Raw genomic sequence first — 17,482 nt, forward strand, 5'->3', positions numbered from 1 at the left:
ACTGTCTGCTGGTAAATATGGAAATGAAAAATTTAACTTTTTGTTCTTTTTACTCACTATGTGTATTCTGTTGTAATGCACACACAAGGCTATATGAGAAAAAGAAACATTATTTTACACCTTTGATGAATCTACCTTTGTGTTTTATTTCACCTCAATATTCTATCGCAAGCAAACAAACAAAAAAAAATTAAAGAGGTGTGATGCGTTTTAGTCTGAGTTTTAAAGGTGATTTTCTCACAGAGCTATAAGACAACAGCGTAAAGAGACCAACTAATAGGTCACATGTTCTGATCCTGAAAAAACAAAATTAATTATCTTGTATTTTCACCCCAGGAGTCGCTGAGAAACCAGACTAACTAAAACAGTGTGACTTCCTGCCCAAGGACGTTCCCGGGACCGTTCTTGAAAAGACGGCATACGGACGTTCCTCGCCCAAAGGGTTAATGTTGATGAAAAACAAACAAACATGTCCATAAATAGGTGCTTTCCCTGGAAGAAAGACTTTATATGCTACGAGCTCATTTGAAATTCAGCTGAATGTCTCACACAATGGTCGAACATACAGGGCTGACAATGGGGGGTAAATTAGAGCTCGGAGATGAATTATCAAACAATTAAAAAAAAAAAAAAAAAAAAGCGTGGCTGAGCCAAAGGGAAACAGAGCACAGATGATATTGGCAATGGTTTTGGAGATGCTCTTGTCTTTCTGGGTTAAGTCGCTCTATCTTCTGATTTTTTTCTTCTTCTGTTGTTTTCATGCTTTTGGCTGCTGTAATGCAGCGTGTCATGAGTTGTTTAAAGCCCAGACAGTGGGGAAAATGATTTTATTTCAAAATCTATTTCTCAGCAATCAACAAATCAAATATGGAGTCACATGAGCTGACAGTGAGACCAGTAAAATGGCAAAGGAAGTGTCCATCCCCACCCCCACTCTCGCTCCACCCAGCTCTCTGCGTTCCAGCGATATTCATTTTGATTTCAATTAAAGATCCTGAGTGTGACTCTCGGAGAGAAATTGCCTGCCTTTAATTAGGTAGTCTAAGTTCATGGAAGCAATTGTTGTTTCCCCAGCACTTTCAATTTGATGAGCCAAGGACTCCCATTTTATTGCTATGAATGAATATGGTTTCATACCCCTCAGGTTCCTTGTCCTGCTAACTGTCTTGCAACCACACAGAGAATATTACTTGTGTGTTTCTCATTAGTCGTTGGGGTTATGCTGCTGTGGGAGTGTTTGTGTGTGTGTGTGTGTGTGTGTGTGTGTGTGTGTGTGTGTGTGTGCGTGTGGACTGCAGGTGGGCTCCTCTATCTGTGATGAAGAGGTCAGTAGATGGCTAGGACCACATGGTGCGGTGCAGGCCGCTTCCCGCTGGTCAATAATCTATTACAGGACATCCCTCCTCCTCCTCCATGTGACTAATGCACTGCACAGAGATGGTCTCCCAGAGGTTAATGCGGCTCGGCTGACCCCGGTCTCCTCTGACAAACACTGTCAATGCTCAATTCAGAAAAGCTCAGCCAAATATCAGGGCAGTCCACTCTGAAGGTAGCTCGAGAGGTGTTAGGGGAATCACAAGTGAGTCTAGAAGTCCAGAAATATGTCAGTAAAGCTAATAACCAAATGCATTTGCTTTCATATCCCTGAGATGATCTAGAAATCTCCACAACATAATAAAATGCACAACTGATTCTTTATTCCTGTACAAGATCAACAGCTGGGCAACACCTTTAAACCAATAGCTTTATTAACAGTCAATAACAATTAACCATGCTTTATAAAGCAATTAGCGTATAAGACATTAAGAGACAACAACATTTGAGTTGTCATGTTGTGGCTGCTGTTTGTTCTCCTCCAGCATGATACTATTTTTCTGTTTAGCTCTTTACTTTCAAAAAGAACTGATTTGACCTTTTTTATCAGACTTGATGAGTTAATGCTGGGGCTTTGATGAGTAAACAACACGGAACTGCAAAATACTTGCCCACGGATATTTTGCATCATACCTAGTTATACTGGCAGCGAATTTGCAACAGTTGCAACACTTGCTCAATAAAGTGTCTGAATAGATTTACACCGAGGATAAACTATCATGATTTTACTGAACCAGAGCAGAATCTGTCAGTCTGTCTGAAGTGTTGTAGTTTCCTTTCAGCAAAAAGTTCTTGCTGAATTTGAATTTCCTTTGATAGACAATAAAGCAGTGTTCATGTCAAGGACTTTTATTGTGAAAGGTAATCTTTGTTGAAGCTGAAAGATGTAATAAAGTTTGCTGTCTTGGTTAATTCCTTTATTTGCGGTAAAAAAAAATCATTGCTTTCTCACTGCTTAATATTCAAGCTCTTTATGAATGTGCTCAGGACAAAAACATAAAAAAAAAATCATAATAATCTGCAAATAAATCACAAAAAATGCCCCCGATGTGTAAAGGTCTTTACTGTAAGAACTTCTGATGAATGAATTAGGTTTTTTTTAACCTGTGAGAAGTTTTCTACCCTTTATTCATGACTTTATTAATGGCTCTACAGAGAGATTTTTCACAGCCTGGCAATGCAAATGCTGTTCTTATTAATGACTTAAAACTGTTCTATAAAGCATTACTACATTATTTATTAACCACAAATATGTCCATTAGTTACAACCAAAAAAAGCCCTTTACAAAGGATAACTTATTAGAAAATAGTGGCAAAAACTATTTTAGGAGTGAACGATGCGTTCAGGACCTTCTGTGCTGTACTGTGTCTGAATACAGCAGCACTAAAGAGAAGTCAGATGGGGCATGAAACACAAAGCAATCAGAACCTTCCCCCTCAGGTTGGCTTAATTGGAAGTTTAAACAAAGGTGAACTGTCACGGATATTCAGTGAACACTCACTTTTGGTGTGTCTTCAATGACTGGCCTACTAAACTGTTACTTTACAACCTGTCTGATCATCTGAACTCAGATCTTAGCATGCACGATGATAAGAATGTTGTTATAACAAATGGACGTTATAAAGTTATGGAATTACGTTGAAGTTTTTAGTGCATTTACATCTAAACTGAATTAACCAAGCAGGATTAATTATACGCATAGTTGTCCCACAGTTTTAATTCCCACAGATAATAATTGGACAAGATAACATATCCGACTACACAAAAGCATCGTATTTGATATTTTCTTTCAAATTCTATTTTGTCAATAACTGCCTGAAGTCTATGACGAGATCTCAGCGAAGGGACAGTTCAACCAAAAAATTTAAGCTCAAAACATCTTACCTGTAGTGCTATTTATCAGTCTAGATTGTTTTGGTGTTAGTTGTTTAAGTGTTTGAGTGTTTAAGATATCGGCCTTAGAGATGTCTGTTTTCTTTCAAATCTAAACAAACTAGTCCTGCTTAGTGCACCAAAAATTTAACTCTACAGCAATTTCTCTTTCCCAAAATCATGACACAGTTACTCTATGTTGTGAGCAGTGTCACGTAGGAACTATTTTCTTTCTACCGAACTACATATGCCAACAGTGTGGCATCCTCCTCAGACTCGCTGTAACCATAGTTAGCTCAAACGTTACAGCTTAGTGAAGGAGGTCACCATTAATGTTTGCATCTTGCATTGTCTCAAACACAAGCCTCTCATCCAGGATGATAGATGCATGCTTCCTTGGCTGGAGGCATGGTTGGTGGGTGTAGTTTGGTAGGAAGAAAATAGTTCCTACAAGACACTGTTCACAACAGAGTCTCTTGATTTAGTGTCTGGAATAACCGGGTCATGAGTTCTGGAAAGAGACATTGCTGTTAAAAGACTCTCTGGGTCATTGCATTGTCTTATGAGAGAGTCATATGACTGCTGACAAATTAAAGCTGAAAGTCAACACTTTAACCACACAGTCTTTGTTTCAGTACAGAGTACAGAGCCGGCGCAAGCAAAACCACATCACTGTCCCAACTGCTCTGTACCTGTCAGGTATTACGTGACTCCACTCTGCTGGGATTGTCTGTGTGTTTGTGGCTGTGAGGTTTAAGGTGCCTCTCTGGGTGCTGTGATAAACAGATCTCTCGGTAGGACCCTGATTGGTAGAACATCATGTTATTCTGACAACCCTCACTTCCAATCAATTTATGCCACAAAGTCTGACTCATACTCACTCAAGCATTGCCCGAGGCCTTGTTCCTTCATTTCCTTTCCCCCTTGTCGGCTTCTGCAGCCTCTCTGTTTCTTCAAAGCAGCAAGTTTTTGTCACATCTTTACAAAAATCCACCAAAATATGGCTTATTTTTAAAACGTGTGAGTTTGTTTTCCCATGTAGTAATATTCATTGATATTTGCACTGTAGTTATGAGACTCATAAATGGGCTGTAACATAGTTAGCGAACATTACTCACTGTATTCATTGTGCATATAATCCACAACATAAATGCGGTGTCCCTTTGTTTCACTCTTCTGCTTTAATATATCACCTGCTGCCTCTGCAAGAAGCTGTCATTTGAAATTCTAGCAGCGGGTCTCGTCTGAGTTGCGACGAGGACCATGGGCAGGCCTCATGTCTGCGTGTGGAGCAGAAGGAAATTAGCCGCACCTGAATGACAAGGCAAAGGCTCCCACCCCCAGAGGGACTGTGATCTACACACAAACTCCCTTTTAATAGACTTACACCTCATTTGGCCTCTAAAGCTTGTTGAAGGGTCCCAGAGGACGGGGAGGGGGAGGCGGGCCCCTCAGAGGTCAGCCCCGCTGCTCGCTGTAAACCAGCTGCAGTGAAAGGGAGAGCTTGATTAGATGGCCATTCACACCCAGAAGGGGACCGCAGTGGAGGGACAATGCCACATTTTCCCTTGCAAAACAACAGGGACATTTTGTCTGGCCTGTCGCGAGCAATATCTGTTATGTTGGCTCTTTGAACAGCTCAAAAGGAGACCGAGTGATCCTGCATGGAGAGACGAAAGGCTGTTCAAACTGCAGTCGCCTCTGTTTAAACAGAAAAAAACACATTTCCTGGAGGGTTTAGAATCAGCCACATTAACATAATTCCCTGTTTGGTTTAATCATGATTTATGTCATCTTAAATATTGATGAATATCACTGGATCCATATACTACTGCAGTATGGAGCTGTGACAAATGTGCCATAAATAACATAAAATTAACAAATAGGAAATACGCTTGTTTAATTTCTTGAAAAGATTCAGAAAATAAAAGTAAAAAAAGCACCAGGCTGCTAACTTAGCTTAGCTTAAGTATGGGGGGGGGGGGGGGGGGGGGGGGGGATGCTAGAATGACTCTCCTGTACAGTCACTAAGTATATGTAAAGCATAACTAAGATAATCTCTTAAAACAATTTATATAATTTTTGTTTAATCTGTAAAAAAAAAAAAAAACATTAAAGCAACAATAAGGACGTTTAATTTGTTGTGTTGATTCTGGCGGCCCCTGTGGCCAGAATCGGTAGTGTTTCCCTAATCTGGCTAGCGTATGCTTTTTGTTTGGCAGGACGTCACGCAACCTATTTTTTATACTTACTTACCCATTTCCAAAAATGAACTATTTCTTCCATTTCCTAAATGTTCTTAAGGGTTTCAAAGATTTTTCAATTATGTTTCCCTTTAATTCAAGCAGACATTATCTTTTTTGGACTATTTAGGAACATAATCACCAAATGTATTAGCACTAAGTCCATATATCTGAATGCCAGCTAGATCGCATGCATTCAACCTTGATGCTCATTTAATAAAAAACACATTTTAATGTATGAAACATTAGAAATGAGTCAACTTATTGGTCGGGAAAGTCAAAATAAATGTCCTGTCAGCAACTGCTGTTTATTGAATAAAACACCTCAGCTGAAGTTCACTCACTCGTTACCCTCCTTTACGCTGCTTCTCATGCTTGTGTGCTTACACTGGTCTGCAGTGTATTCCAGCAGCTCAAGAGCCTCAATTTAAACACTGTAATAATACCATGTTCTCTGTCGAAGCCTCAGACATAATATGAATTCATTTTGGCTCATTTGAGTATCAAGGGTTCTCAGATGCTTGTAATTGGAGAGATGAACCCTGTGATCTCTACAACTACAAAGAATAAGAAGTAAGGCGAGTATCAGTTTCCTCGCAGAGAGAATGGTGCAGGTAATGAATAGCTAAATAAGCTGTTTTTAAAGGCTTTTATTTTGATATTCTAGCTTAATAAAGCAGAGTTATTACACAGTGTTAAAGGTGCCATTTAAAAGGTTTGAGTGTAGTATGCAATAGAAGTAAAATATACTCCTTATGGTCTGAGATGGGTTACTAAACAATAGACACAATAGCTGCTATAATTGTCGACCGTCACATGACGATAAACTGCGAATTCATTGTGTGCCAGCCTTGATGCTCTCACTGTCTGTTTTTCTCTTTACACTTCATTCAATGACATCCAAAAACATTGATGGTTAATTATTTCTGCAGAGGCTTTTTGCATTGCTCCTGTATCCCCGGGTTAATTCAGAAGCATTCCCTTATCTTCCCAGGGGTATAGAGTTTGCATTTTAAGTGAGGCACAGCACAGACACTCAGCAGCATCTTAACTTCCTAAGTTGAAGTGTGGCTGGGGTTAAGTGGTCCCTATGCTCACAGCACCTATCTCAGCCCAAACATGACAGCTGGGGACTTGACTGTTGCTATGGAAATCAACCGCCCCCTCCTCGCTGCCCGTCCGCCCCCCCCTCGAGTGCATGAAAATGCCCCAGACTGCTCATTTGAGACCATACAAGTCCTCCTCCTTCTCCCCGTGTTAACAAGTCAACTTTTCTGTTGTTCTGCCCTGTTTCAAACGGGGTTTATTGCAAATGGAAAATGGCTCGGGGTGCACTCTGGTGCTTAACGGTGCTCAGCTCGGCTTTGCAGCTGGAAAATTTCCTAGAATGGGCTCCAGTAAACTGGCTAGAGATGGAGACTGAGAAACAGCTTCCTCATTTTTAAATAACCATGATAGGAATGTTATGCAGGCACATACATTTTTATTAGTCAGATTAATTCTACAGATCGTTAATGTGTATCAAAAGTTAAAATCCTTACAACTTCCATTATAGCAAACCTTTCGTTTTCATGCTCAGTTAAAGCCAGTCAGTGTATTTGTATTTTAATATAATAATTGTCTCTTTGGTGTTGTCTTTTCAGTGCAGGATTCAAATGCTGTAAAAGGGATTCACAGGTAACAATGCATATGCACGAAGACAAAATTCACAAAAACCTGTATTACAAAACACAACACCTTTCTATTTTAGTTTAAAGATTTTTTTTATTGTTGTTTGCAGCTAAATAAGCAAAAACATATATTGTTTGTATGTAACATTTGTCTGAATAATATCATGTTTTTCTTTTAACCAACATGTTAGATATGCCGTATATAAACCTACATACATCCCGATATATCCACACATAAAAAGTATAGAAATTTATATATATGCATTTATACAGGCACACATACACACAAAGACTGTATATTCATAGATACACAATTATTACAATGAAACAAACACAGAAGACCAACCAAACACGCTTGCATGCATCCATCTTTTCTGAATAGATGCCATGTTTTGTGAAACAGTGATACCAAATTAAAAGTATTACTACCATGTGTGTCAGTGATACTTTTAATTTTGCATTGTTGCACAATCTAACAGAGCTAAGAGTTACTTTATCATGTGAATCACACTGATGATTTCACCTCACTAGTATGAGATATATGTTATTTATTTGAATCATCATGAGGTAATTGCAAGGTACTATGTTGCTGCCTTCATATCATATTTCTTGTTCTGTAAATAAAAGCTACTGACTTTATTCAGCTCCTGGTGGTAACTGCAGGAAGGATGTGTATACTTTTTTTTATATCATTCACAGGCATAGTGTCAGGAACTTTTCATCAGATATTCAAAACATAGCATGAAGTTGAAACAAAAAACAAAATCGGTTGTATGAAGAAGTTTATGAAGAGAAAGATTTTTGTTTTTTGTTAAAATCTAATTTTACAGTTTTAAAGATTTGTAAAGGCTGTTTTTTGATAGCACAGGTTAAAACCTTCCAAGTCATCAAAATCAAAAATCAACAGTAAGGCGTCAACTCCAAGTCAGAGAGAAATGTTTTTTTTTAGAAATTCACCCTAAAGCTGTAAAGTTCCAATACTCCAACTTTGGTTATATACACTGTTTATTCCCCGAGAAGCTGCCTGAAAAAAAGTGCTGGAGGAGCTTCGTAGCATCGCCACCATAAATAATTATCTGCTATACATTTCATCACTCCCACTCCTTTCCTGTCTCGATCAATCCTGAGCCGAGGAGCCTTGCATGGTGCTGTAAAATGACTGGGAGCTGATGGATACAGTCTCCAGCAGAGCACGTGACCTGTCTCCATCGGCGCTTATGGCACCACATTTAATCTAAATGTAGTCCTTGACAACGGGAGGATCCTCGCTCGGCTGTGTGGGATCTTTGCAATTGGAGATGTATTATATATATGTTCTCACTTGTGGTTTTTATCCTGAAAATGGACAGTTTACACCATTTGTTTTCTGTCATCTTGGTTAAAATGGTTTAATTTAAGCACACAGAGAGTAAGAAAACCAAACAAGAGCTCAGGTTTTGTTGTTTTTATTAGTCTCAGACTGATAGTGACATGCTTTAAAGTTGTGAAAGTTGGTGGCTGTGAGGATGCAGGTGGGGGTTGACCAATCCCGTGCCAGCTCTTCTCCACTCAGCTCCTTTCTCCAGGGCAAAGCGCCGGCCTGCTGAGAGCACACATGAGCGGTCCACGGAAGGGCCGGGATCCCGGCAGCTCTAACCCCCCGCCGACATCTCATCCGTCTTGCAGTGTGTTGGCACTGTGAAGGGTAAACTGGGCTGATCTGTGGGACAGGCGGGGAGGGCACAGGAGAGCAGCCTTCCCACCGGAGCCCCGGACCAGCACGCTCAGATTAGGGGAAATTTGTTCCACAATATTGTGGCCTCCTGCTTTCCAAGGCTGGGCCCGCACAGACGGCAGAGGCAGAGATTTGGGCGGTGGCCAAGCCTTTTCGTCGGGCTCCTCGTTCGCGCCACATGTGCCGAGCTCGACTCCCTGCTGATCCTTCTAGCTTTATAGCCTCCCTGCCTGATGGAACAAATGCTACATCGCAGAAAATAAACTTATCTCATTTGGATGACAACACATTCCCCCAGGTTATAATGTTGCACCATTTTGAAAAGGCAGACAGGGTCAATTGTACATTTCCAGCTCAACTAGGGAGCCTTTCACTGTGAAAATGCCTGTCTCGCCACATGCCTGACAGTGAATTTGGAACAATTTGCCTTATTGACTCCCTTGGTGTTTAGTCTGAAATATTCCCCTTGTATGTTGCTAAATATATATATACCCTTTACAGATATTTCACATCTTCTTTTTTTGAACAATGGAAGAAGGGTTTTATAATACGTATGTTTCAATCCATTACATCAGTCAGTGTTTTTTTCAGAGAGGAGGATGCGTGACATGATTGATGACCTTAGTAGATTATCTCCAATACAAAAGCCATCATTGAACAGCAGGGCTGCCATTGTGTGTGGGATGTCTCCCATTGATTTAAGTAGTATATTTTCATGATCTATAAAGAGGCCAGCTGGAGAGAAAATTGTTTGCTCTCAAACATTTAGTGTCTATAGGCCATCACACTCGTGATTAGAAAATGATTATCACTATTTGATCTCCTTTATGTTTAAAAAAAAAATCCAGAACAAGTATAGTTACGTGCAAAGCTAATTGCTTAAAACTAACTGAATTAAGTTTAATTAACCCAAATTACCCCAAAAAATCCATATCTTCTCACTTAGCCCTGTGGTGTCTTTTATGAAGATAGTTTTGATTTTGTTTGCAGTGGTTTTAAGATACTTGTCTCTGAGGGCCTTTTCACACCTACCTTGTTTGAGTTTTATCCAAGCCAAAATTAGAAGTGTGAAACCTCCCCAGAGCATGGTCCGGTACAAGCAGGGTTTAACCATGGTTCGCCTAATTTCGAGTGTGAGAACATTGTCAGAACTAGAAAAAGGAAAAACAAGAAACAAACAAAAAGAAGGACAACAGAAAAAAACAAAATTAGCTATATGAACATGTGGGGAGAGGAAGAGGAGATCAAAAGGTTAACTGACATTTGATCCAACAACTTTGTAAAGTTCAGTAAAAAACTGTTGGAATTTCGTTGCTATTTCCATTATTTTCTGAGAGAATGAGAGGGAGAAAGGATACAAGAAGAGGTATAGGTATGTTATGTATAGTACTTTAGTGCACTTGCGTAATTGCAATAGGAAACCAAAACTAACAAGATCAAACTAACGAAGCTCGATTCGTGGCTCGTATTGTTCATGCCGTCATGTGAGCAAGAAAAGTATGAACATAAATGATACCAGCATCAGTTTCCAAGGACACTCAAACCACATATTGCAAAACTTTATAGATTAAACATTACTTGTGAGTATTTAAATAACCAGAACAGACAGTACTTCATGCAGTATTCATACATAGACAATTAATCTTACATTACCTGATAAACTTTCAACCATCCTGCTTCGAAGAGTCTTTAAAAGCCTAAAAAGCCTGGACAAAATCTGGATTTGTGATGAATATTCAGCTTTGCAGTGTAACTTTATTGTCTAAAGAATTCTTTGTCATCAATGTAAGGGTAAGTGTCACTTCAGTGTTATATAACTAGTGTGCTGACTTGTAATTTATGTAGCGATAGTCTGGCTGCATTTTCCAAAAAGGTTCCACTTCTTACATGAAATTATACCTTTATGATAAACAACATTTATCACGTTAGTACCATGAAACTTTAATTAAAGACTGAATGACCCTCTGTTCTTTAGGAATCCAGTATAATGAAATCCATGTTGCTTTTCAACAACAGCTATCTACCGTGTACACTCTGTATAAAAAGAGCACTTTCCTGCCAATATGGCGGTGTTTTGTTTTTGACTGATTGCATGACAGAATTCACTTACAATGTAACAAAAATGCAAACCTTGGTGCAGACTTTAGTTCAGACTTTTAGACATTGCTTTCATCCCAACAATGGAGATGAATGAGATTGCATTTAAAACATCCCCATCTCCTTCAAAATATGTATATACAGCACTTTGAATGATGTGATTTGGAAAAATGAATCTAAGTAGGAATCGACCTGCAGGAGGAGCAGCAGTTTGTCGGGTCTGTTATCAGTGTCTGCATCCTTTCTTCTGGCCTCTTCAGCCAGTCCTCCCATTCATTCCTAAACAACTCTCTAATAGACCTCTTCTGTCCACGGAGGACCTATTAACCACAAATTTGTTTTCATCTCTCTGACAAGCAGAGAGAGGAGTGTGTTTACCACACAAAAGAACCCAAAAGAGCAATGAAACAAAAAATGTGAATAAAAAGACTAGAGGATATCATTATATACAAATTAATTCTCTCCTGGGCTGAAGCTGCCCCGTCCTTTGGCTAAGAATTGGACTGTCTTAATTGCTTTATCGCTTAGACGTGTGCTTCCCAGCAATCAAGTGGCTTCCATTTAATTCAAGTGCCACCAAGATGGGGAAGAAAGTGGCCTCTCCCTGGCCCTGGAGCATAATAGACAGTGGAGAGTGAGGATACACCCTCCAAATTGGAAAACACTGGACCATAGATTAACAAAAATGAACACCATTAGCCTGGCTATGAGGAAATCATTTTCCCCCTCAGGTGTTTTGGATGGCACATTCAGACTGTGGCTACGCTGGCACCTCTGGGTGAACCGAATCCTTTTATAGGTGACCCTTGTTAATATTCAAGAGCCAAGGGACAATGTTTCACTATCAATTTAATGTTTTAATAAAAGTCAGACAAGGATTTTGTCAAAACATAATACTGATTAAAGAAAAAAATATTAATTAAAGGAGTATCTATCTCATCAACAAATATGCTTTTTATACCAGTCTACTGGGAAATACTCTGGGACCATTTTATCTTATAGAGAAGAAAAATAACTTTACACTAATTATTATCCTTATTAACCCAGTTTATACTAAGGGATTAATCCAGGTTTATTGCTAAGTGAAACACTAACATTTTAAATGAACAAAAAGTAATGTCTAGTAGTGTGTCCCACAGCAGATACACTTCATGACTAACAGTTATAATGGCAAGTGGAATTGTTGCTACATAGGAATCAGAGCTAACGTTAGCAAACAACTAATTTTTTAAAACTTTTTTGACTGGAAGCTAGTTAGCATAGCTTGCTGGGTTCCAGCAAAGAAGCTCTATGACAAAATATGAAGCATTGCAAGCTGTGCAAGTGATTTAAAATGGTATAAACCAACATTTCATGTCTTCTAAGTTTGCATGGTTGCCTCCAGCCCACGGATCATACATAATGTAAGCATATTAATATATTTTTCTGCTAGATATTTACACAGCTAGCTTTGTTTTTTTTTTTACCAGTTTACCAGTTAGCTTTGACGTTTGACACAGTTTGGCTGTGACAGAGACGGGTCTTGAACAAAGGTAATTTTGTCCTGATTTGTTGGTCTGAAAAAAAAAGGCTTCTCCGATATCTGTTTTGGTAACTCTGGGGCAAAAAGAAGTAATAATCTTTGCTCACAGTCACTTCTTCCATTGGACTGAATAGACTCAGAGAGTGACAAAAACCATGTAATGTAATTACACAAGATGAAACTTAAGTGTGTTTTCTCATTTGTGAACTGTCTCTGCTTCCACTTCTGAGTGAAATATCGTCCTTCCTAAATGTTGTCTGTTGTAGAGGGATGGGTTAAAACACTGTTTATCGGTAGCTAATTTTGTGTAGGATGGTAGAAACCAGGGGAATATGCTTTCTATAAACATTCAGCAACACTGGCCATCAGATGTTAACCAACCGTTGCCATGACAACGCTTAGAGTTTCATTAAAAATGTCCAAAAACTGAAAAGAAAACATGAACAATAGCTGCAGTAGGCGTACATTGTCACATAAACTGTAGTTTTGCTTACAGTTACAATTCAAATTGCAGTTTGACTGAATGAAACCTCTCCTGGATGTGTTTGATGGCAGCAGTCTGACATGTAGATGTTTTCTGATAATAACACAGCAGACATCTGCAGACATGAGACTGTTCACTGATCTTGATCAGCAAGGGCTGTTCTCACACTTCTGCAGCGCCGGAGATGGAGTTGAATGACAGGTGCATGAAATAAAATCCCTCATCACTGAGAGCTTGCATTTCATTGTTGTGGAAATGTGTCTATGTTTTTTTTTGTCTTTGTCCAATCTTTTTAGTCCTCAGGAAAGTTGACCGGTTTTTGTTACCTCATGTTTCTTTTCAGCATGTCCAAGTCCAACAAACTCTTCCTCCACTTCCCTTCAGGTTAATCAGGTGTAATTTAAAATCCAAAATTCCTGACAGTACATTTTCTGATGGTATTGCCTGTATGTTCTGCATGGCTGTTTGGATCAAAGACTGGTTATCTCTTCTATTGAGCTGTTCTAACCTCTGTCCACTCTCATTACAGGCAGGCAGCAGTGAATTTCCTAAGCAATCAGGACTAACGTTCCCGGGCAGGTATAGACTACGACACTTTAACGAGTTAAAATGCAAAGCCAAGTAGAACATTAAATCAGAGTAAATGAGACAACCGATACCCAGCCTTCAAGCTTCTAGAAAAGACAAGAGACAGTGGGTGACACGTCTCTGCATAAATGGGTGGAGAGGCTGTGTACGGTACTAAGTTGTACATAACATTTATTTTTCAACTTTTTTCAAAATATATTACTTTTTTTTTTTTTTTTTTTTTTTTACTATTTTCATTGGTCTCTTGGTGGATTGATTGACCATGATTCTTCAATGGAGGGGTCCGCCATTTCCATGCACAACGAGGAATTCACAAGAAAATTTTAGATGCATGCACTTGACAAACTTCAGAAGACAATAGTTGATGCATGCATTTGTTCCATGCATTTTGTGCATACAGTATCTAAATACAGTTTAACAGCAGAACATATGGTCCCAGGCATTTTAAGAGGGAATATATTTGCATATGTCAAAGTATAGCTAAAGGGATTTTTGAAAAGACATTTCATTTTCATCACCGCCTAATTACAAATGTGGGATTTCAAGCAGAACTTGTTAAGACATTTTTTTACCACAAGTGTAGCTAAATAAACCAAAACTTTTTAAGGATTATTATGAACTTTAACCAGGATTTTGTTCAGGAGTCAGGAAACTCTCATATTATACATTTTGTAAGGCTCATTATTATTATTATTATTATTATTATTATTATTATTATTATTATCAGTATGTGCAACCCTGTCAAAGTTCCTGTACCATGAAACTTTATTGCATTTCAAGGGAAAACTTTTTTTAAACACAAAACTACAGTTTAAACTTGGTAAATTTTGTCAAACGGTTGCAGTTTGGTTTGGTTTAAAACGTATAATTTAACTTAATTATATATTTACTTATACAAATTCTATACAAGATCTTGGCTTGGGTTTAAAAAAGGTATATTCATTACGTAAATAACTTAATATCCATCTACCGAAAACATAATTGACAATGCAGTTTAGTTGCATGGGAACATAATTTTAGAAGAGCAGGCTGGTTTGTGAGACTAAAATAGAGATTTGTCCCTAAACACACAAAAGCAGGAAAAAATCTGCAATAGATATGTTCTGTCTTAACGTTTGCTGCACATTGCACCTTATTTTTCTAACTGCTTGTTTGTGCTTTTATAAATGTATCTGTTGCTTAGATTCATAATGTATGAGTTCCCACAAAATGAACAAGTATTGCTTTAAAAGGGTGCAAACCAGAAAGGAATTTCATTAATTCTGAGAGTTTTAGTGTCCCATAATGGTCAATAAGCTGTTTCAGTGGCTTTTCCACCCCGACAGATTTCTAAAAAATCCTGACGGAAACACTGAGTACTTGTAATTAGTTGACGTGAACTCTTGTCTTGCCTGCAGCCCTGATAAAAGAATCAGCCAGCATCATGAATCTGGGTTATGCATGGTATTCAGGGTAAACTGTGGGTTTTTCGGTGGGGTGAGGCGCGAGGTGAGGGTAGATCTGAGAGTTTTCGACGCTGAGACGCACCAGCTGTGTTTATAGATTCCCACTGCACCTGCTGGGGTTACAGAGCAAGTGCACTGAGGGATTAAGCACTGGGGCACTGGGAGTAGAACAAGGAACAACAGATTCATGTTAAGGAAGCATGTCAACACCTCCCTGGTGTCTGTACTTAAGCTATTCATTGTTGCTGGTTGCTACGTAGGTTTCAAACTAATCTCTGCTCTTTTTTTTTTCTTAGCTGTTAATCAAATATGCCCAGCTGAGGAGGAAATGTGCCAACCTGCTAACAGAGGAATCTCTGCAGAAAGACATTAAGATGGAGATGGGGAAGATAAAAGCTGTTGGACGTTTAAATTTAGCGTCCATAGACATTTACGTTTTGCTGGAGTGTGCTAGTTCTTGATTACAATGTTGACATTTTACTTGGAATTAACCTGATTAATGTCATTGAGCGTAAAAGCCCATAGCTCAGCATTTCTCATGATCACAGGAGATGGATTAAGAAAGAAGGCTTTCAAATTGAATATACCTCTCCCTGCTCAGCCTTCTAATTGTGCCATTTACCACTACTTGAGTCACTGACCGACGCTATTTAGTCAAACTAATGATGATGCACAGTCCAAGCCATCCCTTGATAATTAAACGAAAGCTCCATCTCTTTTTCTGTATTAGCTTTTTTTTTTTGTCGGTGAATTAACAGGTGCACGCAAAAACATATCGAGCTGCGGTCACTTTGTTCCTTTAAATCACTTGTGGCATTGTTAGCTGGGAAATGACTTTTTTCTGAATCTATTCTCTGTCACTTGTTATTGATTACGCAAAGTAAGAACATTCTCGTTTTGAGCGTTAAGTGAGCCGGTTTATTGAGCACACAGCATCAGCTAAAAAAATCTCTCACTTGCCCAGATGTTTCGGCTGTTAGAGTTTTGGGGAATATTAGAATCTCATTAACTAACTTTTATCATTGTTCTTATTGGAGACCATTATTCACATGCCAGCATTCTTTTTATCATGACCTTTCACTAACCTTTACCAAGTTTTAGTTTTTGCATGTATTTTCTATTGATTTTGCATGTTTTTCTGATTGTTTTGCTGCTATTCTTATTAAATTTGTGTTCAAATTTCAATTTTCTCCTTATAGTCATTTAGGGTAATTTTACACTTCTGTTCTGTCATTTTTTGATCATTTTTAGTCAGTATGTGTATGTTTTTTGGTCATTTTGTGTCTATTTTCAGTTATTTAATGTTAATTAAACGTAATTTTGGGTCATTTTTACGTTTCCTTGCTGTCATTTTTGGTCGTTTTTAGTCGGTATGTATATGTCTTTTTGTCATTTTGTGTCTATTTTCAGTAAAGTAATGTTTCTTCATGGCCATTTTGCATCTTTGTAGTCATTTTGTGTCAATTGCTGTCTTTTTGTGTATTTCAGTAGTTTCAGTAGGGCCCCCCACCCCTTGGACCCCTGGGCCTGTGCACTGTAGGCCCAATGAGTACCCATCCATGGGTCATATGTGTCATTTTCCGAGTTCACGTTCAAGTACTTTACTGTCATACCATTATACTGATGCAGCACAACAATACAACAAAATTACACTCCTTATTCCTTACGTGAGTTAAAATGAACAAGCGCATCACATAATATGTTTAAAATTAGTGCAATGTAAATGCAAAAAGCAACAAACAGCACCAGTGAATTATAAATCAACCAATTGGTTTTGGTTTAGTTTTATTCTGAAAACAACATACACATTACATTTCCACATATATTTTCTGATTTAGATATGCAGACTAATAAATACTGTAAGTGAATTATTCTCAGCATCTCTGCCACATCTCAGGATGTTGCCCATGCTGGACATGCTGTCTCTGCCTGCAGGATTATTTACACTTGAAAAATTGAGGCTCCATCGAGACAGGGAGAAGAAAATCAACTGTACTGTAATGCTTTCTCTGTTCTGGCCTGATTGACTCTGATATCACCAGTGCCTCTAAAATAAAATACCCATGTGTCCCTGTAAACACACAGCATTTGTTCTGAGGCAGAGTGGCACTGCAGAGCTCCTCTCCGGCAGCACTGAGCCTGACCGAGCCAGGGAATAAGTAAATGAATAAATAGGCTGATGTTGAATTTTCCCCTCACTTGCCTCCACTGACACAAATAGGATCTACAGTAATTTATAATGCTGTTAGAGAGGCGGCTCTCTCTCTAACCGTGGTGTCTGTCACCTCGCGTGCAGGAGGCCTCTCAGTGCCAGAGTGGAGGACCTGCAGCACCCTGACATCCTGCTTTGCTATTCCACACACACGGCCCAAAGGCTAAGTGACATCAAGCCTCATTATTGTCATCACATGCCACATTTGTAACTGGTTAGCGAGCAAATTGTGATAAAATAGGCTGATGCCCCTTCTGAGC

Source organism: Centropristis striata, chromosome 21 (assembly GCF_030273125.1).
Source record: "Centropristis striata isolate RG_2023a ecotype Rhode Island chromosome 21, C.striata_1.0, whole genome shotgun sequence".
In the NCBI taxonomy this organism is placed as follows: domain Eukaryota; kingdom Metazoa; phylum Chordata; class Actinopteri; order Perciformes; family Serranidae; genus Centropristis; species Centropristis striata.